Genomic DNA, 23,302 nt, shown 5'->3' on the forward strand with positions numbered 1-23,302 from the left:
TGTTAAAAAAGCGTTATAAAAATGTTCAAATATTTGATATCATTATTTATATATGTAATCATGCATTACTCTGGACGTAAAAAATATTGATATGTATATTATTTCTCGAATTTGAGCGAGGCTATTTGAAATTTAAGAAATTTAGTTCTCAATCTTATGTGGCATTTAATTCCAATAAATACGTTCCAGTAAATATTGATTCTTTAACTGTGGCTGAGTTGTACGCCAGAGTTTTAAGATATTTCTGACCAATATTCTGTGATTTGCATTTAAATCAAAATTTATTTTAAAAGCATAATTATTGTAAATACTTGCTTATATTATAGATAATATTACATAATTTCTAAGTTATATTAGCTTAATTATTAATCAATTCAAGAGAATGTAACAACATACACGTATAAACAATCAACAAAAATGTAAAACCATCATCATAAATATCGACGTCATGGATTATATTAAAAAAAAAAAAAAAAAATATGTATATATATATGAGCATGGAGCGTAATAAATATATGAGCATGGAGCGTAATAAAAATTTTTAATTTTTTTTAAAAACATAATATCATAGAACAATGTAATCTAACTCCACTCAAGTAATATATATTTTCCAAAAATATAAACTTTTTAAATTGGGTCAGTTAGAAAGAGAACGATATAAACGCAAAACATTAATATTTCTCGTTTACATTATATTTTAGTATATTTTAGTACATTTTACTTTTGTTTACGAGTACTGTCATACTGTTTTTATATATAAATAATGTAGAGCACTAAAAAGTAAACAGTTATGATATGAGTTGTACAATATTCTTCATGTATTAAATTTATTTGTAATGGATCGTTTTATTACATGATAATGTTCCTATAAATATTTACTATACTCCCGGATATTTGCCGGAAATCTTTTAAACTTGTACCTAGAGATTTTTTAATGCAATTTAATTTGCAATTTAGAAAAGTTACGAAAACTTGCGAATTTTGTGTGAAAATCGATAATATTTAATCAAGAGATGTTTACGATAGTGTCTCGCGCCAAGTGAACGTGAGACTTTCGAGTCTCTTTACGCGAGTTAGCAACTTGCGAGCACTTGAAATTATCGATTCTCAAATAACGATTAAATCGATCAATTTCTAAGCAAGTTCGAGAGATAATTTGGGTTTCATTTTATAAATAAGTATTTTCATTTTTCCTGTACATGCAGTACTCTACTGATTTTAATGAAGAAGCGGTTCGCGCTTGCTCATGCGATTTCGAATATTTTAATCGAATTTCAAATTTATCATGTTTTAGAACCATTTTTACGGCTGCGTTCCGTAATACACTGCCGCTATTGAAAATGTAAAAAGGGTTACACGTTTGAATTCTATTAGAACTAAATAAAATTTATTATAGATATGTTATAATGAGATTTGTATTGTATTTTACACGCAAACACGCATGCTAATCTCAGCTTCTCAAATAAGAAAGGCACTAAGAATAAGAACCGTTTCTTCTTGATCGCAACATCGACTCAAGTTCGTTTCTGCGTGGGTGATGAGTAAACAGCAGGAGAGTCCTACCTTGATGCGACACACGCGATCCTGTATTTAGATACGGACAGAGGCTTTCCGTTTCCAGGGTGAAAAAGGTTTCTAGGCTATCTGACGAACAATTCCGAAACATCGCGCGCCTCTCGCGTGGCTAATTATCGGAAAGAGAAAGAAAGGTCGCCTCCTAGCTAGCGAAAAACGCGAAAACGATTCTAATCCATTCTGCCTCTCTTTTGTCTCTCCCACGAAATCTCCCCGCACAATTGGATTCGCGTGATCCGGGAGCGTCCCGCGTGTCGCGCTCCAACGGAGAAAGCAGCGATGAAACGAGCGCTCTTACAAAATACGCGGTAGGCATTTGTCAGAACTTTGTTCATTGACGTGATCTCTTGAGACGTGCCGCGCCGAGAAAATAAACTTCTCATGGTAAATTTATTACCTGCTCCTTGGATACGCCTGATCCGCACATCTTTCCTGCCATAAATCCTGCGATCCCGTCGATCTTTTCCTTCATAAGTTTCTTCACAGATACGCGGAGAACAAATTTCGATATTGGAAACATTATCTTTGTATATATGTTCTTTCTTCGAAATATATATATATATATATATATATATATATATATAATTATTAAAGGCATGTACAGGGCGTATATAAAATCTATTCCTATCCCCTATGTTTCAGAAAATCTGTAAGAAAATATGTAAAGAAAATTGTTTCAGGCAAAAGTTTGATGGCGGAAGGGGAACAAATGGTACAATTAATTTTTTAATTTAAAAAAATCAATTTTTTAAGGTCACGTCAAATGAGATCAAACCATTTTCAAGATCGAATCATATTATGTAAAGAAATCATGTAACTCTATCATTTTTTAAAATAATGGAATTATATGATTTCTTTATATAATATGATTACGCTGATTTTTCTGCGTACTAAAGTATAGTTATGGAAAAATACTGTTTTCAAGATATTTTATACTTTATTCTGACATATTTCGACAGAAAGTATGAAATATCTCGTGAGCTGATTTTCTGACAACTGTATCTTAATTAATGCTTTTAATATACAGAATAATGAAATGAATCAATTAGCGTACAAAAAAACATAATGTTGATTTAAAAAAAAATTATACAATTTGCAATATGCAATTATATATTTTTTAAAGAAACAACAATGTGTTTTCTTTATGTAAAAATATGTCAGAATAAGATAACTCGAAAACTATTGATTATACGATAAGTCTACTTTAATATTTTTATATGTAGAATAATAAGAAAAATTATAATGTTTTTGTGTAGAAAAAATTCTATAATTACATAGAAAAATTGATTTTTTTCAAAAATTAATTTTACTATTATTTATTCCTTTCAGACCATACAACTTTTGTCTGAAACTTTTTATATTTTTCATATTTTGAAAAAAAAATGAAAAGAGAACAGACTTTATAGACATATGTTTGAAAATACTCATACATTAAAATTTGCATATCGAAATGCAAAGATACATCGTGTAAACGTTTAATCATCTTTCTAACAATCTGCTCTTCGCGTGTTTACACGAATTGTTTCGAAATGAAATCAGATTGATAAAAACAGCAAGACAAATAAGTCACCGGCATTAGTCATCAGCGGACTATCGTTCGGCTGGTCGCAGTCCAGTACATCCTGTGGCAACCTACGCTCGTACATTCATACTTCCGCGGAATCTGTTAAGTGTTGGACGTCAATGGCCTTTAAATTGACGCAGCTCGAAAAAATTTATTGCGCCGAATCCCACATCGTGCATGCGAGTTGCATGCATAAATTTAATGATATTATGATATCAGTATTTTCGCTTAATTTTATAGCATGCCAGATAATAGAACGTTGCGGTGGACATGATGAACCCTCTCCCACCGCAGAAAAATATTTTTCAATTTATACCATGATTCTTCGACGCTATATTCGTCCAAATGAGGTTTGCCGATATCAGAAATACGGTCCGAAGTTGACCCGCTATCGGCAATCAAACATTGATGAACGGTACTGGCATACTACTGGCGGTTTTGTTAGTCGAATACCAATCGTGTACTGTTGAGCGGTAGATACCATTTTACAATACATGTCCGATATCAAACATAATATACTGGCTTTACAGTGGCTTTTTTCTTTAAATAATTAAATATCGATGATAATTAGGTGTTTTGAATTGCTAGTATAATTATTTTGTTAATTATTATAACCGTATTTGCTATTATCCCATTCTTTATAAAGTATATATGCACGCATACACAAAAAGATTTAATTTTCCCGTTAGTAAAAAATATATTTAATTAAGAGAATCGAGATGAAGGAAGGAAAAAAGAACCAATAAATTAATTTGAAACACGGATTCTTTAAACATTTAAAGTTTAAAGCTTTTTTATATGCCAACTTAAATATAATTATAAAATAACTAATATAATATAAAATGTAAATGTAATTTGTATAATTTGGTATAAATATAAATACCATTTTTTATAAATATAAACATAATTGTGATTTTTTTTCAGTGAAAATAGGTATAAGAATTTTATCGTGTTGTAAATAATCGAACTTCATAACTATTTAATTATCAAAAAAGAAGCGCATTTTACAGGTTTATTTACTAGCATGTGAAAAGTCCAAAAAAATTATTTTATTTTAATATTCCGGAAAAAAAATTATGTTTTTTTTATTGATTTTAATATTATTATTTGTTATACTTAAAGAATGACGATAGCAAGAGTCTTAAATAATATAATAGTAAGTACAAGCATAAAAGTCTAGCTTATAGTGTCCCAGATAGCAAGCTAATATTATTAATTTGGCATAATTTTAATGTCAAAATAATATCTGACGATATTTTGACGTCAAAATGATAACAAATAACGTTAGCTTGCTATCTGAGGTTAATTAATACTGGTATTGGCATACCGCATACGGTACTGACTTCAAATACACGTACGACATTGATGATTGATGCTACGTCCGACTTATCATCTCAATATTATGCCAATATTGGACCAATATTGGCTTGCCAGTATCGAAATTTTAGCGCCCGATATCGAGCCACATTCGGCCGTTTGTAATTCCCATCTGAGCGCTTTTGATCCAGGAATAGTCACAACCCGGTCATCTCACCACACTTTTTCGTATTTTATTTGTATCTCTCGATTCATTGATATTATTATATTTTTTTTCTTTTACGTATATTTTCTATAAATACGCAAAATCTAAATGACCCAATTAGCAGTCTTAGTACGCTTACTTACAACAGTTTTTTTTATCTTCTCCGCGTTTCCAATATAACTGAATATCGCGTGGTATCTTAATTAATATAAAATAATAAAATAAAATATTAATGTAAAAATATCTTAATGTGCACTTTAAGAAAAATTTTTTGAAAGAGTTTAAGTTTATTAAATTTGTGAGAGACGGAAAGAGAAAGAAAAAGCATTTCTTTTCATTTATATATGTAGTACAACTAATAAGCAATAAAAAAACATAATACTTTAAAAAATATAAATATATAAATATTAAAAAATACAATTTTGATACACTGTATTATGCATTAATAAACTAATAATTTTAATAAATCGAATAGAGTTGAAATAAAAATATATGTGTATTAACACAAAGCTCGTCGTTAATGAAATAATTTGGTTGCACACTGAAAAAGACTCCGTAGAGTCGAAATCGTTTGTGATCGAATGTTAAATTAAAGATTTACTATTTTGTATTAACAGCCATACTTTTGCTCGTCGTATTAGTCTCACTTTATTTGAAATTATTTCGAAATTCATACGAGCTGACCTCATTTTAGTTTAAATTTAATTAGTTTAAAAATAATGGATTAAAAAAGGGAAGAGAAGAAAAATATTATTATTTAAAGCAACGTTAATTAAAATAATAAAAGAATCATGTTAATTAACTATTATATTTTTACGTTATTGCGAAGTTTCCTTATTAATTATTATTTATTTAGATATAATATTTAGTTATTATTTAATTACAGTACTTGTACGTGCAAAAGTATATTCCGATCAAAACATCCAGGACGCGACGTTAGTGACGTTAGTTAAACTCACGCCCACGCCCGCGCTAAAAGTGTTTCTACATTTCATGCACTATGAATGGTTAGACTTTACGGCCTAAACGGCAACACTTTGTGCGCAAATGTTTATGACATCTTAAAACCGCCGGGAGAGCGTCGTCAAATGTGCGAGCGCACGCAACAATGTTGTAATTTACAGGCGCAATTATCTCCAAGACTAAGTACAGAAAAGCCGAGATCGCATGGCCTTTATCACGGCGAACAAAATACCGACGAAATTTCGGGCGATTCGCTCAACACACGCGCGCACACGCACATGCACACACGTGCGATCGCCCGGAAGAGGAGTTGGTTACCGTGCAATTCGATAATATGCAAATCATCGAGGCAATGATAAATAAAGTTGAAACGCACGCGCCAGCCTGTATTGTCGGTTCTAATGGGGCGTTTTAATCATCGAAAGCGTCGACGACCTCGCGAGGGCAGAAGCATGTTATTCCATAATGGCCAGACCTCAGATTCCGTTGCGCGAACCGTCACTACGATTCCCAACACTCGGAATCCTTCTCTCGTGGGACAGTCCATCTAGAATTTTATAATTATAATTGCGAGCGAATCCAGCCTCGTCGTTCTGCGAAATTAAAAATTTTCAGCGCCGAAACGCCAGCGGGAAATCGAAAAATCGCGAAATATCTGGTCGCGTATGGGGAAAGGTCGGTCGCGCTGCGTAGCTTATCGCGTCCGTAATTTATCGCGCCTCCGAGGAACGCGTGAGGTGTGCTTTTTCAAAGCTCCAGGCACCATAAATTGCGAGCACTAACGCGATTCGCTTCGTTACGGTATAAATGACCGGTTTATGTATATCGCGCCCGCGCGATGCTGCGCTTAAGATTGATGCAACTCTGCGTTTTACGCGCGCGTGAAATTCAATCTCGTGGACATAAAATTTTATAGGATGCAACAAGGCGAGGCCCTCATTATAACATCTTAGATGCATTATCGCTAAGTGCCGCGAATCTGGCTTAACATTATGTCGGAACTTTTGTTGCGTGTACCTCATTAAGCGCTCATTAGGGCGCTGGGACTTTTCTCAAGTGTGCGATAAATTCCACCGCGTTATTCCGCACGATATACGAAAGAGAGGGAGGCTCGTATTTAAACCAAGGACAATTAACGTATAGATTGGGAGAAAAGCCCGCGTATCAGTAACTCACGGCGTGCATATTTTTACATATTTACACGGAAAGAACGGTTTTACTGAAATGTCTAAAATTTTAGATACAGACACAGATCTGAAAATGATTTCATTCGAGTCTCAAAATAATTATGTAATGTAAATAGAACGCTAGAATGTTCAAACTTTTTACAGCATTTATCATCACGTTTAATCTTTACGGGAAGCGTCAATAATATAATAGCGCTATTTTATTTTCTCATTTTAAGTGAACATGTTACAATTTCTATGCCTGCTCTTATTACTGCTAATACTTGTTCTACCAGATTTCTAATACTGAAATTAATTGAAAAAAGGCTGCTAATAATTACATATACCTACTCATAAATAAAAACTTATACACAGAAAAATAATTTGCCAGTATAGCAGATTTTATGCTGTTGTAGGAAAATCTAGTTATTATTATAAACACTAAAGGCACTAAATTAGTTAAGAATGTTAAATATTTGCTAGATATAAGTTTGCTAAAATTGCAAATTCTGCTGTAAGAATAAATTTATTTTTATTCTATAAATATCAAAGAAATGACCAATTAATTAGATTGAATCACGGGTTTAAGCACATTTGTATAAGCAATAATATTTTTGCTCTAATAGCAAAAGTATCTACTAAGAGTATATTATTTTCTATTAACGGCAAATTAACCTAATTGTAAAGGCAAATATGCTCACCAAATTTTTTTAGTGCTTTATGCGTACTTTTAATTATTAGTCATTTTTAAAATTTTCAAAATATGATGCATATTCATATCTATTGAAAATTCAACGACGTTAAAAACATCTACAAAATATTGTTTAGCCACCATATTGGATTTTCCATTAAAAAATTTAAATTTCTGATATTAAATTTAAATTCAGCGAATCCAAAAATTCCATATCTAATAAATCTTTAGACAATTTGTCAATTTTTAAATAGTGATATATTATCATGCAGGACGAGGGAGCCAATATAGTTGCTTTAAAATAATGTCATGATTTGAGGCGAGAAATACAATGAATTATAAAAAAATCTTGCTTAAAAAAAACTATAAGATTTGAAAAATAAACCCATCCTTAAAAATTGAAGCGTTTCACATAATTATTTTAATAGCCCAAAAATTATTCTCAGATCTGTCTCTAAATCTGTATCAGATCTGTAGCTTCTTTCAATACTTCTGCAAAACCGTTCTTTACGTGCCGTATATATTGCTCATCTGTTGCAACAATAGCACAGCGCGAAAGCAAAAATAAGAAAAAAAATTAATATTTTAAATCATTAAAATTATGTAGTATTATTTTAAAATACTATTTTAGTGTAGTAACTGACTGTACAGAAACAAAAATATAATTAGCTCTTCATTCAGTATATTGAATTCTCACCTGCACTGTAAAAGTATCTTAAAAGTAATTCTCTCTGACTCGTGACACTCTTGACATGAAATTCTCTCTTGGAAGCTCGAGTCTTGGAAACTTAGATGTGTCGTTCTATCGACAATAAGAACTCGACGACAAAGACCTGTTATTTTTTTATAAACACTTAAAAAAATGACAATTTTTTTAGTTACATCGTTGACGTAGCAAATAAGTGATGTACCTCTCGTTATTATCGTCACTTTTATGATTAAAATGAGATTATAAGGAGTAAAATGTTATGTATCATTTCTACTATGAGACACTGTTTAATAAATGCCGCTTTAGCACTTTGTACATATGATTCGAATTTTGTTGTACGAATGTTTTTCTTCAAAAAACCAGGAGCACTGTGGTTAATTATAATATCGAAAATAAATGTGATGAAACAAAGGACTGTTGAAATTTAACAATATGAAAATTGACCATGCGAAATTTAACAATACGAAAAAGATACAGTTATAATGAGCGTGATTATTAATGTGCAAATTAAATTATAAACATTTTCAAAATTTATCAGGTATAAATTAAATACGACTTATTTATACAATGCGAAAATTAGATAAGGCTAATGAGAGTACGGCACGGTTATAAATGCGCAAATTAAATTATGAATACTTTCAAAATGTATTATACATAAATTAAGTAAAAACAAATTATTTATATGTATATTAAATTCAAATTTCAAGTAACCATATATATTTTTAGAGGAAATATTTCTCTTCTCTGACATTATACATCAGAATCGACGGATGCCACTTCCGATGCGGCAACCTGTTAGTGACTCAACTATTAATTGCTGGATGGAGAACGAATAATTGAGTATATGGAATTCTGTAATTTGTTATACTGAGGATGACTCCAAAGAGAGTTAAAAGTTCGTTTTTTGCTTAATTTGTGTACAATAAATTTAGAAAATGTTTATAATTAAATTTACATATTAATAACCGCATAATAACTCTCACAATCAGTAACTTTGCCAAATTTTTATATTGTTACAACCTAGATTATAACATTTGTATACAATTTTTTATTAAATAAATAACCACACAAATATTTTCGAGAATTTTTTTAAATATGTGTAAGAGTTGAAGAATTCTTTTATACTTGTAAAGAAAATGAAAATTAATTAATATAATTAATATAAATCAACGAACGAACTCTCGAGATTAAAAAAAAAAACAATATTTAGCAAGGCTAATAAATTAATTTTTGTTCAAATATCAAAGAAATGACCAATCAATTAGATTGAATCACGGGTTTGATAAGAGTCAAGTGCGAATTTAACTAAGAAATCTCGTAACCCAACGTACGTAGAGAGTACTAAATTACGCCTCAAGATAAAAATAGTCTAATTAAATGCAATATAATCGTTACAAGCTTGTAACTGAAAAACGTTTTAATTAAGGCAGAAACAGGGACAGAAGGATCATTTTATAGAGAACATTGCATGTTTGGAAATATTTGTTTGAAGTATAAAACGCTAATAATTTTCAGTTTCGATCAACAGTCTCATCGTTCGTCATAATATTTTGTGAGCCAATCTGTATTCACTGCACGACCTATATCCCAACGTCTTATTTAGCCTCAGCGAGACTAACCCAGTATTTCCGCGCCTAAGCGGACTTTAACTGAGATTTTTTTCTTGAATTTTAAAAAGACCCTCTAGCAACAGGAGAAGTGTCGCGTAGTTGGCTTTCGCGACGTAATGAAACGCTTAACGAGCTATGGGAGTGACTCAAATTCCCTCGGTAAAAACTAAATAGAACTACCGTACATAAGTTGCGGCTCTCTGTACTTTTGAAACGTACAGCGATAGAGTAACGAGCGAGATTTATCCGTTATACTTCATAAAGAAAGCAAAGAAATCGTAGCAGTTGAATGTAGGCAGGCAGAGAGAGGATTGTTCCAAATGACGTTTATCTTTTGTACCGATGTACTTTAATTACCTCCGAAACGTTTTTAATCTACCATAAATGCAACCCCTAGTCGAAAGATCCTGAAAAAGATGACGCTTTCCACGAAACTTTTTGCTTCCAGAAACTTTTTCGTTATATTCTATATTATCCTCTTCGCAAAATCCGCTACAAATTTTACTACGTGTGGCGATGAGCTAAGAAGAACTTGGCAACATTCATGATGAAATAACACACCAATATATTTTAGAGTGCATAATACCATTATATAAAAAAAAAATTTGTCTAGAATTGTAAAAATTTGGTCTGAGAACATCTTACAATGCTACATGGCAATTTTTACTGAGCAGAGTTTATGAAACGTCTTTTGCATATTTAAAAAATTGCTATCGTCACTCATAATATTTGACAAGTTGCCAAGTTGTTCCTAGCTTATCACCGCACATAATAAAAGTTGTAGCGGATTCTGCGGATTTCCCTCACATTCGTGCGGTGAAATAATTTCGTATGAATTTTCACATGAAATTGTTGAGAAGCTTTCACACCAACAAACGCAGTGTCAAACTTTCATGCAATATTGTTTATATTCACAACACACGCGGTGTAATAGCGTAACACGTGACTACAAATAACCAATTACCGCTACCGTAGCGTTAAGAAGATTGTGTTAAACATACACTGATTAGACATATACTGGGAAAAAAATTATAGTGATGGCGACTAGAAGGAGACAACCATACAAGTTTGTTAATAGAATTATAATTTATAGTTAAGTGAATTATATTATAATTATTGCAACTAAGTTAATGGTTAAGAGAATTAATAAAAAATAGTTGTAATAATTGTATAACACAGTATATTACAACTATTTTCTATTAGTTGCAATAACTATAATAGAGTTCTTTTAACTATAATATATATTATAATTTTATTAACAAAATTTATATAGTCCCCTTATAGTTGTCAGTACTACAATTTTGTGTCTCAGTGTATCTTTGCACGCCAGACATTATTGAGTGCAAATTTCTAAGTGCGGGAAAGTATGTGGGTTCTCAGTCTTTCTCATCGGATTATTCAACGGTGTTTGTGATAATCAGCGTGGTATTGAAAAGGATAAATCACGCAACTGGACAACATGCTTATTAAGGTAAAGTACCACTTAGATAAGACGAGTGATTCAGCGGAAAAATTCAGAGAGATAAAATTGTATAATATTTCAAGTTGCAGAAAATATATATTAAGCAGTGGAATGCAGAAATGTAGGAAGCAGAATCTTCATGTGATAACGCATGTAACAGTTAATATAACGTTTTCGCAAAGGAAATTCACATCGCTACAATGTTAAATTTTCACACCAATTAAAAAAGTGTTAATTTTACACTAACATGGTGACAATTACATACACACCTACATGGATGTTAAAATCTATATCAAAATCGCATTACTATTTTTTTTAGAATGTAATCAGACACGAAATTTGTCTTTACATGACTATGTAATTAATACATATCGTTTTTCTGAAAAACATGCTTATTTTAATAGGGATGCGAATTCGAGATCTTTAGATTATGCGTCTCTTTACGTGCGAGCCATTTCTTTTGGTATATCACGTTATTCAATAGCGAAAGAAGCCTAAATTTTACCTACTTTGTCTCTAAAGTTTTTTTAGATCGTACTTAAAAATTAATAAACGCAGAAACTTTTAAAATTGATATATTTATCTTAAAACTTTGCCTCTGTAATCAAAGTTACAAAAAAATTTAATAAACAAAGTGAAAAATAAAATGTAAAAACATTCATTTTTCCATGTTCTAAAATGTATATAAGATATTGTATATGTTTATTATTACTTATATTTATTCCATTTAAAACAATAAGGAATTACTGTTCAAAATATTTTAAAATCATTAAAATTTTACTATATATAATTCAGCAAAAGTAATGAAGCATATTTATTTACTACGTTAAAATTTTACTATGTTAAAATATAAATGGTGCGTAGATATTAAATCACAGAAAATACCTTAAAATTCTTCGAAATACAATGTTGTACTACGATTACTATAATTTTCAAGATAAATTTTACGAGAAGATTCTCTCCGTACAAAAGAGAATTTATATCATTTATATATTTTTATATCGTAACGATTGGTCCGCACAATCTCTAAAACAATTTAAAAGCATTGCAAGCAAAACATTTATCTATTTCACCCAAGATACAACTTGAGATTTAAAAAGATCACAAATTTTTCTTTTCATAAAAAAATGTAAAGTTACTTCTACCTTTTTATTAAATAAAAACGTTTTAGGTAATGCAATAAACTTAATATTAAATATTAATAAAAATTACATTTTCGATCGTATATTGGATTCGTTTGAAAGTCTTCTGTATTATTTAAAAAGGAAACTTTATAGTGCTGAAACAATGAAAGTAACGTCAACTTTTTTATGAAGAAAGTTCCGATTTTTTGAAAATCACAAACAGATAAATCATTTCTTTACAACTTACTTTTCAATCTGCGTAAATATCACAAAACTTATAATAAATACATACAAGTACATTTTTTATTACTAATTGTAAAATAAAATTCAAATAAAATTACAAAAATAAAATGTAAAACATTTCATTTATAAATCATGCAAACTCTTTCGTGCATCTCAAAGAGACGTTAAAGAGATTTTAAAGAGTTTAATGCTAACATTGTTGAACATGGAATCGTTTCACCAGCAACGCGTCATTGGTAGCCATTGTATTCGAAGCATGCGAAAGCGTGCGAAAAGCATCAGACTAATACAAATTCATTTGTTCTAGATTCTTTACCGGCAAACGATGCAAAAAGCGAATCCTCCTTATCTCGCTTCACTTATTGTAGCGTTATAAATTTCCATAGCACTGCACGGGACAGCGAAGAAGAAAGAGATCCATTATCTCTTAATTCCATTATTTCCTTTTAATTCTAAACAGGTAACAGCCCGGTTAATGCGTCGGCTTTAATGCGTGACTCCGCGTGAATTAATTAACCGCCATACGCTGGGAAATCTCGTATTTCGATTATTTCATTTGCTTTGTAACGCGACCCGGCCCCGGCCGTGACTTTCCGTGTGACTTTTTGTCAATTTAATTCCTCTCATAACTCTCTACACCACAGCATCCTCCTTTCCCTGCTCTCTTTCGCTTCTATGACACTTGATGACGCTCCGTCCTCCGCCATTGCCCGATGACTTTCCAGATTTGCCGGAAGTCGGGGCGGAATAAAAACAATAATGAAACACTCTCGGGAGGAGAGTACTATCGTCGTGTACGCGCCGCCGCGCTGTCGGTCGTCCCGGCGAGAGGAACGCGCGCTAATCGCCGTTTTCTAACGGCACAACGAACAATGGAGCGAGCTAGGAGCTGTTGACAGCGGCCATCCGCTCCGCGGCGGGCTCGGCCGATAGTCACGCCATTATTGTTCTTTCCGCGCGCGGTTGCGCGGCGGCCGCTCGCATTGCCTCTCGTTTTCGGCGACATCGGGGCTCCTTCGTCGCTAATGCAACGTTGCATTATGCCGCGTTTATTAATCTCACCTTTTTTCTCACTCCCCCTGGGAAAACGAGCAATTTGGCGGCCACGTTTTTACGGGGCCTCTCGATTATATAACGCGCGCCGCAGCGGCGAAATAAAAACGCCGCCGCGCGCCGCGATCAATAACGATTAAATTTCCCATTCCCGAAGGTTATAGGGCGTAATCGGAATTTATGCTCGTGTCCCTGCATAATACATAATCACGACCTCGCCACCACTGTGCGAGAGCCATCGAATTCAAGAAGCGGCAATTCGCGCGTCAAAACCTGCTTGGTTTCACGTTTCCACCGCGCGTGTCGTACTCCAATATTTATTTCAGTTTATTAGTTTTGTAAGAGCGATCAATAAGACGAGAGTGTGTAGTAAAGCTTATTTCTTTCTATATACACAGAAAAAAAATAGTATCAAATTAACAATTCATTGTTTCATATATAAGCAAGAATATAAAATTTTCCTGGTAGAATTTATAATCTTAAACAGATCTAATTTGCTTACACGAAGAAAAGAATTTTCTTTATGCAAGCAAAATTATGTCTGTTTAAGATTATAAATTTTTCCAAGAAGATTTCATATTCTTGCTTATATATGAAACAATGAATTGTTGATTTAATAATCATTTTTTCTGTGTATGAAAAACGCTTCATTTGTTAATCAAATCACGCTTCAAATTATTGGATAATATTAACGTCCCTCGAATATTAGCCCCAAAGAAAAAGCTCGCAAAGAATTATAAATATCTCGCGGTAAAAATTTTACATTAAATTTAATGTATTTTAATATATTTCACAAATAATTAATTCGAATTTTTATTACGTTAATTTAATATAAAGTGAATATTGTCAGAAAGTAACACAAATGTTATGTAAAAAAAAAAATGTAACAATGAAGAAATTGGAAGCAAATTGTGAAAATATATTTCTTGAGTAAAATTAACATTTGATATGTTAAATTAAAACGTACTAACACATATGTATGATTATCTTAATTATAGGGATGCGCGAATAGTTTGAATTCGAATCGAATCGAATCACAGTGGTTTCGATACGATTTCGAATCTGAAAGGTACGAATTCGAATAGTTCGAGAATTTCGAATCATCGAAGATGCGACCAACCTTGTATCAGCGCATACTAATTCTCATTGATTGTCGATTTAAACATTTTTTTCATTTCTAAATCTTATAAATTATTATAATATCTTATAAACTATTGTCAATGTAATACCTACACACTTATTGCCTATTATAATATCTATTATAAATTTTTACTTATTGTTAGCACATCTTTTTTTGTAATTACTGGCTGAAATTCTTGTGATTAATTTTCTCGTTTATTAAAAAAGATCTGCAACATCATTGAAAATACTTTATTGCATTTAAATTAATGTTTAGATATTATAAATTCGGGAAAATTTGATTCGAATTCGATTCGTATTCGAATCAAAGACATTCAATTTAATTCGAATCTAAAAATTTCCGATTCAATTCTGTTCGATTTTGAATACGTTATCAAAGATTCCATTTAATTCGACAATGCATGCTTGATTTTTACTCATTTATAGTAGAATTAATGTTTTAGAATTACGTAGTTTATTGTTATACTCACTTATCCATAAATTGCGTTATTGTATTTTAACATTAAAAATGTTAAATATTAATTTAATACAAAATATTTTGAAATAAAATAATAACTTTGTTAGCACTTGAGTATCTTGAAACTTCAGCATAAAAATTTTTACAAGGACCGGTTTTACCACAAAATGTTTTTACCGTGTTGTTTTGGTAAACGATACCGCCCAAAGCATCGAAAATCATTAACGTGCGACTCGGTACTTGAGATTTGCGTTGGAAAACGCCCTGTCAGCAAGATCTTGAGAGAAACGCTTTTCTGATTTGAAACAGAGTGGATAAAGTAAAGCCGCCCGACGTCGCTGAATCAAATCGCGGCGACGAGACTCGCAAATCGCTTTAGTATCAAAAGAGCTTTCGCGCTCATCTACAAAAGATTATTTTACACACCAAAATGTTTTATTAATTTCACAAATGAAACATTGGTGTTTTCATTGTTTTCCAAAATAAATTATCAACTAAAATGGTTTGAAGGATAAAATGATATATGGTCCGTGAAGATTTATGGTCATTTATAAAATTTATCTCCGTTTAATAGGTGAGAAATTCTAATGATTATTTATTTTGGTATCATTTGTTTAGTAACCCGTTATAGCGTTAATATATGCCAATACACAACAGCCGATATTTATTATAAAACATTTTTATTTTTCAGCGTTTTGTAGTTATTCGATAAGATTATTGTAGTTCAGAAACAAATCTAGATTAAAAATTCTATTTAGTTGAATAAAATAAAAGTTTTAGTTAAACCATTTTATTTAATGAAATTTGTAATTTGTTTATATGAATATAAAATTATAATATCATAAACAAATAAAATATACAACCAAATTTTTTGCTTGCATAGATTGGATTATTTCAACCAAATTTTAAAATAGCAATAACAAGCGCAATTATTTTACGATATTTTAAATAATTATACTTGTTGCTTGAACCAAATTATATTATAGTATAGTTGACAATCGTAAATTGAAAGTCATACGCGATCACCGCTGCGCTGTAGCACTTAAAAGAACAAATCCACGCACGTATAAAAGATATATTTGTCACATTTCATTGCGTAAGTATAATTCCTCTTTTCCAAGGTAATGTTTTTTAATTTGTGCTACTTTATGCAAATAGAAACATTTCTCGTGATTAGCCACACCTTATACTCTGTCTAAAAAACGGACAATAATTATATGATAAATATTCATGCGATACCATGCGGAAGTATGCTAAACTGATATAATGTCAAGCATTCTATCTATCAAAACATAAGTTGATAATTTGTAATAGAAATATAATTATGTCTCTATCATTTATTTTCTAGTAGCATTTTTCTTCTAGTTGTATCGAAAGAAATATCTGATTGAATAAAATAAATCTCTTTGATTGAATCAATTAAACTTCTTGTTTGGATATAGGAAGACAAATTTTTTATTTGGTGCAATAACATAATTTAGATAAAAGATTTGATAATACTAACAGGCAAATTTGGTTTAGTGAACAAAATTTCAATAAGATATCAACCAAAAATTTTATTTCATACAATTAACAATTTGATTCATTGAGTTAAACTTTCATGTTACAAAAATTTACAATTAAATTCTTTCGTTGCGTCAATACATTTATTTACCCACTCAAAAATTTACTTGATTCAATTAAATTTTATTTCATTTAACCAAATGGATTTCTCAATGCAATAATTTACATTACATGTATTATAAATTTTCAGTATTGCAGTCTATATGTAAATGGGTGTCTTTGTATATATTTGTATATACTCTGCAATTACACAAGTTTTTGTTATCTTATTATTGCAATATTTTCTCTTTATTTTAAATAAATATTTAACTTTATAACAAAACCTTTTTTAAACAAAATCAATTTTTTTTAAATCTATTTTAATGGAAGGGCCATTCCTGTTTCTTTTTGATCCATTATCAATTACGCAGTGTTGTATACATTTTTATAAATAACGATCCTAAGTAATAAATATTTGGATTTAAAATGGATTAAACACTATATTGTTGAATGTGAACGTTCAGTTTCAATTTAAAATATTGATTATTAACAAAAATATTATACAAAATGTAAATGGGGAATTATCACTTTCTTCATCTAGTGAATATATACATATTATCTGTAGTAAAAATATCACTTGGTTTATAATTTGTATTTAAATTAATTTATGTTTATAACAATACTTAACGATTCTGTAAAAAATGTCGTATGTATGTACCAAGTTTGCGATGAACAAATTCATTTCTAAACATTCTCATTTGCGAAAAAAAAAAACGCGTTTGTTGAACAGTCTTTGGAATAATACCGAAATATTTTAATCCTCTTTCGCCAAATTATCCAATATTTTCGAGATTTTCCGCTAAGCCACGCCAAGCTATTTTCGCGATTTTCATTTGGTGAGAATCAAACGCACTTTAACAATTGTAATTTAATTTACATTTATAAAATATGAATGTAGGTGAACGAGAAGATGACGCAAAGATACGGAGTAGCGTGAAACTGTAAAAAAGATAATCTTCCCTCTTGTCGGATTTTCACTTCGAGGGACACGTGCTTGTGGAATTTTTTTTGCATACGTTAGTGATACTAAAGCTTCTGTTGCTCGAGAGCTTACTCTCGTACACTCAATGGTTTCTCAAGAACGACACTGTTTTCCCGTATAAGAAGTACAAGAAAAGGCAAAGTATGATACAATGATTGGACGTGCGTCGGAAAAGTAAAAAGTTGATTAAAAATATTTCTTTACGGGTAATCTAAACTATCTTTGTATCCTTATTGAAAAAATTTCCTATTCTAACTCATGTGGTATTTTCTTTAATTTCTATACAAAACCTAAGTGATTCTATCTCTGTGTTCTCATTGAAAAATGTTCCTATTCCTAACCCAAGTAATATTTACTTAAAAATAAATATTTTAAATTTAATCCAACCTAAATGTATTTTGCCCAAAAAATGTATGAAAACTTTAAGTTGCGCCAATTATAAAGAAAATATATTGCTCTTTGAAATAACTGCTGTACTACTTTTAACAAATAAAATGCAAGTGATAGTGTCTTTATTTTTTAAAGTGTAAAATTGTTTTTTGAAATTCACATACCGTGTGAAAATTATTATTTTGCAATTTACGTTTACACTGTTTTGTGTGTATTCCAAGAAAGGTAACATGGGTTAAACGAAGTTCTGTAACTAAAACTTAATTTATTTTCATTTTTGCAATAAATAATTTTTTTCCAGATGATGAATGTTTAGTTGGCATGCCTGCAAAACGTCAAGCAGTCACAAATTCTTCTAATACATTTTATGCAACAAAACAGTTAATTAGACGAAGATTTGAAAATCCTAAAGTAAAAAAAGATATGTGAGTATCATGTTGACATTTATACAATTTATTGTAATATGATTATATTTGTTTCAATATGTAATGTTTTTTTTTTACAGGAAGAGTGTAACATACAAAATTGTAAAAGCATCTAATAAAGATGTATGAGTTCAAGGTGCTGATGGAAAACCGTATTCTCCAAGTCAAATTGGAGCATACGTACTTATAAAAATAAAGGAAACTGCTGCGTTTTATTTAAAAACTCTAGTAAAAAATGCTGTTATTGTTGTGCCAGCGTATTTTAATAATTCACAACGACAAGCGACAAAGGATGCAGGCCAGATCGCTGGTTTGAATGTGCTTCGTGTAACTAACGAGCCAACCGCAGCTGCACTTGCTTATGGCATGGATAAACAAGAAGATAAAATGTAAGATACATTACATTAGTATATATAATACAAAAAATACTGTTAAAAATAATGATGCCGATTTTTCGTCCCTAAAGATATATATCTTATGCTGAAATACTTTACTAAAAATTGTGTTATATTTCTTATATTTTGCAGAAAAAAAGATATGATCAATGTATTGGTTTTTTTTTCAATGTTGCTGTTTATGACTTGAGTGGAGGTACTTTCAATATCTCGATTTTAGAAATTCAAAACGGTATCTTCGAAGTAAAATCCACAAATGGAGATATACATTTTTGGGCGGAGAAGATTTTGACAATGCATTAGTTAATTATCTTATATCTGAATTCAAAAAAGAGGTATGCATTTTTTCTAAGTACAATTGTTCGTAAAAATAAATTTATATTAATAATGATTGATTTTATAAAATAATGCAACAAGGTATAGATGCAACTAGAGATGCAATGGCAATGCAAAGATTGAAAGGAGCTTCGGAAAAGGCTAAATAGAGTTATCAAACTCCTTTGAAACGGTTATAAACCTTCCCTACCTTACTGCGGATTCTAGTGGACCAAAGCATTTAAATCTTACATTATCCAGAAGTAAATTCGAAAGTCTCGTATATGATTTAACTAAGCGTACTATTCAACCCTGTCAAAAAGCACTTTCCGACGCCAAAGTAACGAAATCTGATATTGAAGAAGTTTTGTTGGTTGGTGCTATGACGAGGGTACCCAAAGTACAACAAATGGTTCAAGAAATATTCGGCAGACAACTATCGAAGGCTGTAAATCCCGATGAAGCCGTAGCTGTCGGCACTGCAATTCAAGAAGGTGTGCACTTGCAGGAGATGTGAAAGATGTTTTGCTTCTTGATGTCACACCTCTGTCATTAGATAAAATCATTATATTCAAATTATTCTATTTATTTTATACCTACGAAACTATGACGCGTTAGACTAATCTTCTCTCTGATAATAAATGAGGACATTGCTTTACTGATTTTTCATTTATCTAACATTACGAGTGAAATGATCTATATATCGAAAAGAAAATGTTTAAAAAATTGGTCTAGGTATTGAAACACTTGGCGATGTGTTCACGAGATTAATCGCTCGTAATACAACAATACCCACGAGGAAGAGCCAGGCATTTTCTACGACAGCGGATGGTCAAACGCAAGTTGAGATTAACGTTCATCAAGGCGAACGAGAAATGGCTTTTGATAACAAACGCCTAGGACAGTTTACTCTCTTTGGTATTCCATCTGCACCAAGAGGCGTACCGCAAATAGAAGTAACGTTTGATATCCATGCAAATGGTATAATGAACGTGTCTGCGAGGGATAAGGGAACTGGCAAAGAACAACAAAGTATGTATGAATTTCCTTTATCATTTCACATTAGATTAAGAGCGTATAACTAATGCTATAATGACGATTATATTTTTCGTCTCTGAAAAACTTACTTTGAAATCAAATAAGAGATTGTAGACAAAATTTAATTGAATTGTTACTGTAATTAATAACGAATTATATTTGTTATGAATACATTCTAAATCTATGATTCTTTTTACAGTTGTTATTCAATCTAGTGGTGGCCTTAGCAAAGATGAAATTGAAAACATAGTTAAGAAAGCTGAACAATACGCGAAGGCAGATAACGTTAAGAAGGAAAGAGTTGAAGAATTTAATCAAGCAGAGAGAATTCCCACGACACAGAAGCGAAATTAGAAGAATTCAAAGCGTAGTTACCACAAAAAGAGGTATAATAGTGCTTTTAATATTAATATTTATTTTATTTTATTTTAAATATTTTTGTGAATTATTTTCGTATTTGTTTCCTTGTTTTATAGTGCAACAAACGCAAAGAATTGGTTGCAAAACTGCGAAAAACTTTGACTAAAAAAGATAATATGGATTCTGAAGAAATAGAAAAACAGACAAACGAACTTTAACAAGCGAGCTTGAAATTGTTTGAAATGGCGTACAAAAAGGTACTTATGTGAAAAATTAATGAGCATAAATTATAACGCTCTACATAATTCAGAAATTATTATTTAAGCATGTTGCTTTTACAGATGGCAGCAGAAAAAGAAAATCAAAATCAGTCATAGCAGGAACCTGAGGGCAAAAAGGAGGCGAAAAATTAATTCTATTTAGATAACTCGCGTTCTATAAAGAAGACAAACAAATATTTGCATACATTTGTATTCGCATCTGTTGCTGTTCTTCAAAGAAATCATTAGCTCAAAGAAACCATTTATTTTAATTGAAAAAATAAACTAAATTTCGATATTCTACACGATAATAACAGATTAGAAATAAAGTATTCACCATGAAAAGAAAACCGATTTTCTTTATCATATTTAGTAATTATATAATAAATTTTGTAGTATTTATATAAATATTTTTCTATAAGTAGCGTTCTTGCATCCTAAATGTCATACGAAATTATCTTTCGTTTCTCTGTGAGATTCAGAAAATAACACAATTACGGTAAGTTTTGTTAAGTTTGTTAAAAAGGAATAACTGTATATTATGTATCTGTAGTAGTAATGGCCAATTTTTAAAAATTTTGGCCAGTCAATTTTCACATAAAGTACATTACTTATTATGAAACGTGTGCAGAATGTCAAGATACTGTTATAACAATTATTGTAAAATAATTTGTACCAAAGTAATATGGAATGATTTGTTAACAAACTTGCTTCTGTAAAATGCTTTATAGCACGTTCAGTGAATAAGTGTGAAATGGAAATATAGAATTGAGAGAGTGAGATGAATGTTCCTGTGCAAAACAAATTTACTTTGTTAACAGTATACAATACATAGATTATCATAAAGAATGTTGTTATAAATAATACGATGTAATCACTTATTTGATTTTTTTATTAAATATTTTATTAAATAGGAGAATATTTTATTTAATTTTACATAATTTCCCTTCTTATCGTATTTTTCTGATTACGAATGAAAGTAACGAAACGAAATTTAGATTCGAGGCTACGGAGCTTTATTTTTACCCTGTTAGTGTAATGGATATAAGATTTACAATTTACAAAAATACTTTTGATGTATAACATAAAAAAAAGCATAAAAAAACTTGCTTAAAGGCTGGTTTGTAATTTTTCAGAGTGAAATCTATACTCTAAGCTACAATCATTGAAAAAAACGTACAAAAACAAGGGTTAAGCTTTACAAAGGTTACAGTTAGCTTCATAGTTAAAGCTTTTCGATCAAACATGATTGTTCGTTCGTGTCAAAATCAGAGTATTGCGTTAAAAAAAAAAAAAAAACAATTTTTGTCCATGGAGACATTTTTACGTAAAACCGCGCCGAGTTGCATGGGATTTTTTTTTATATCCGGTGCTGCGCCGCCAACCATAATGGCGCTTACACATTGTGGATTTATTTTCTCTCAAGATTTATTATGATGTTCATTTACAAATTCGATTCATTCTAATTTATACGCGTAGTTTATTTTGACGGCGGCGGGTGGATTAAAGCGGATTATGTATACAGGATGTTCCGAAATTCACGAATTAAAATATTGTAGCAAGAAAGTTCTTGAAAATGTAAAATAATTATTTGTAAATTTTATTTAAGCAGTATTTTTTGAGATACAGGTCGGAGCAACACAACGTGCTGTGAGTATACAGAGAAGATTTCATTAGAATTAGTATTTCTATTTATTTGACTGAAAGTTGTTTGCTTGCTTATACAAAACGTTATTTGTTTGAATAAAAATGTTGTTTTATTTAAACAACATTTATTATTTGAAACTAACACTATTACTAGTCGTACTTATTGATTCATTTTTTTTTAACTTATAACCATTATTGAAAGATTTTTGTCAATTGTTATAATAATTACAATAAATCTTTAATAAATATTCGAAAAAATTTGAGAGTCATTTTGATAAATAGACCTTGCAGAAAGAAGAATTTTTAAACATTTATTATAATTATTTAATGGTGCTAACACACAAAATATATAATTTTGTTAATAATTATATATTTTTAATTTTTTATTGTTTGGAAGAATTTTTCTGTATTAAGAAACACTAAAGATATCATTTTATCCTTGTTGTTTAATATTAAATAAGAATAAAATAATATCTCTATATGATACTATTAATATTTCTGAACGCAGAAAAATGCTAAACAATAAAAAATAAAAAATAAAAAATTTTGTAACAAAATACGGTGTATTTTTTTTTAAACTAATTTTTTAAATTTATTTTTGAGCTAATC

The 23,302-nt window shown here is 30.5% G+C and overlaps 1 protein-coding gene and 2 pseudogenes across 1 annotated transcript in view; 2 read left to right on the top strand and 1 right to left on the bottom strand.

Moving 5' to 3' along the window:
* Positions 1-23,302, bottom strand: part of LOC105200666 — a 352,642-nt gene that overhangs the window by 264,320 nt on the left and 65,020 nt on the right. The gene's annotated exons all lie outside the window — the stretch shown is intronic.
* LOC113002666 lies at positions 18,475-19,071 on the top strand (annotated as a pseudogene).
* On the top strand, positions 19,213-21,381 carry LOC105200668 (annotated as a pseudogene).

Source organism: Solenopsis invicta, chromosome 15 (assembly GCF_016802725.1).
Source record: "Solenopsis invicta isolate M01_SB chromosome 15, UNIL_Sinv_3.0, whole genome shotgun sequence".
Taxonomy (NCBI): domain Eukaryota; kingdom Metazoa; phylum Arthropoda; class Insecta; order Hymenoptera; family Formicidae; genus Solenopsis; species Solenopsis invicta.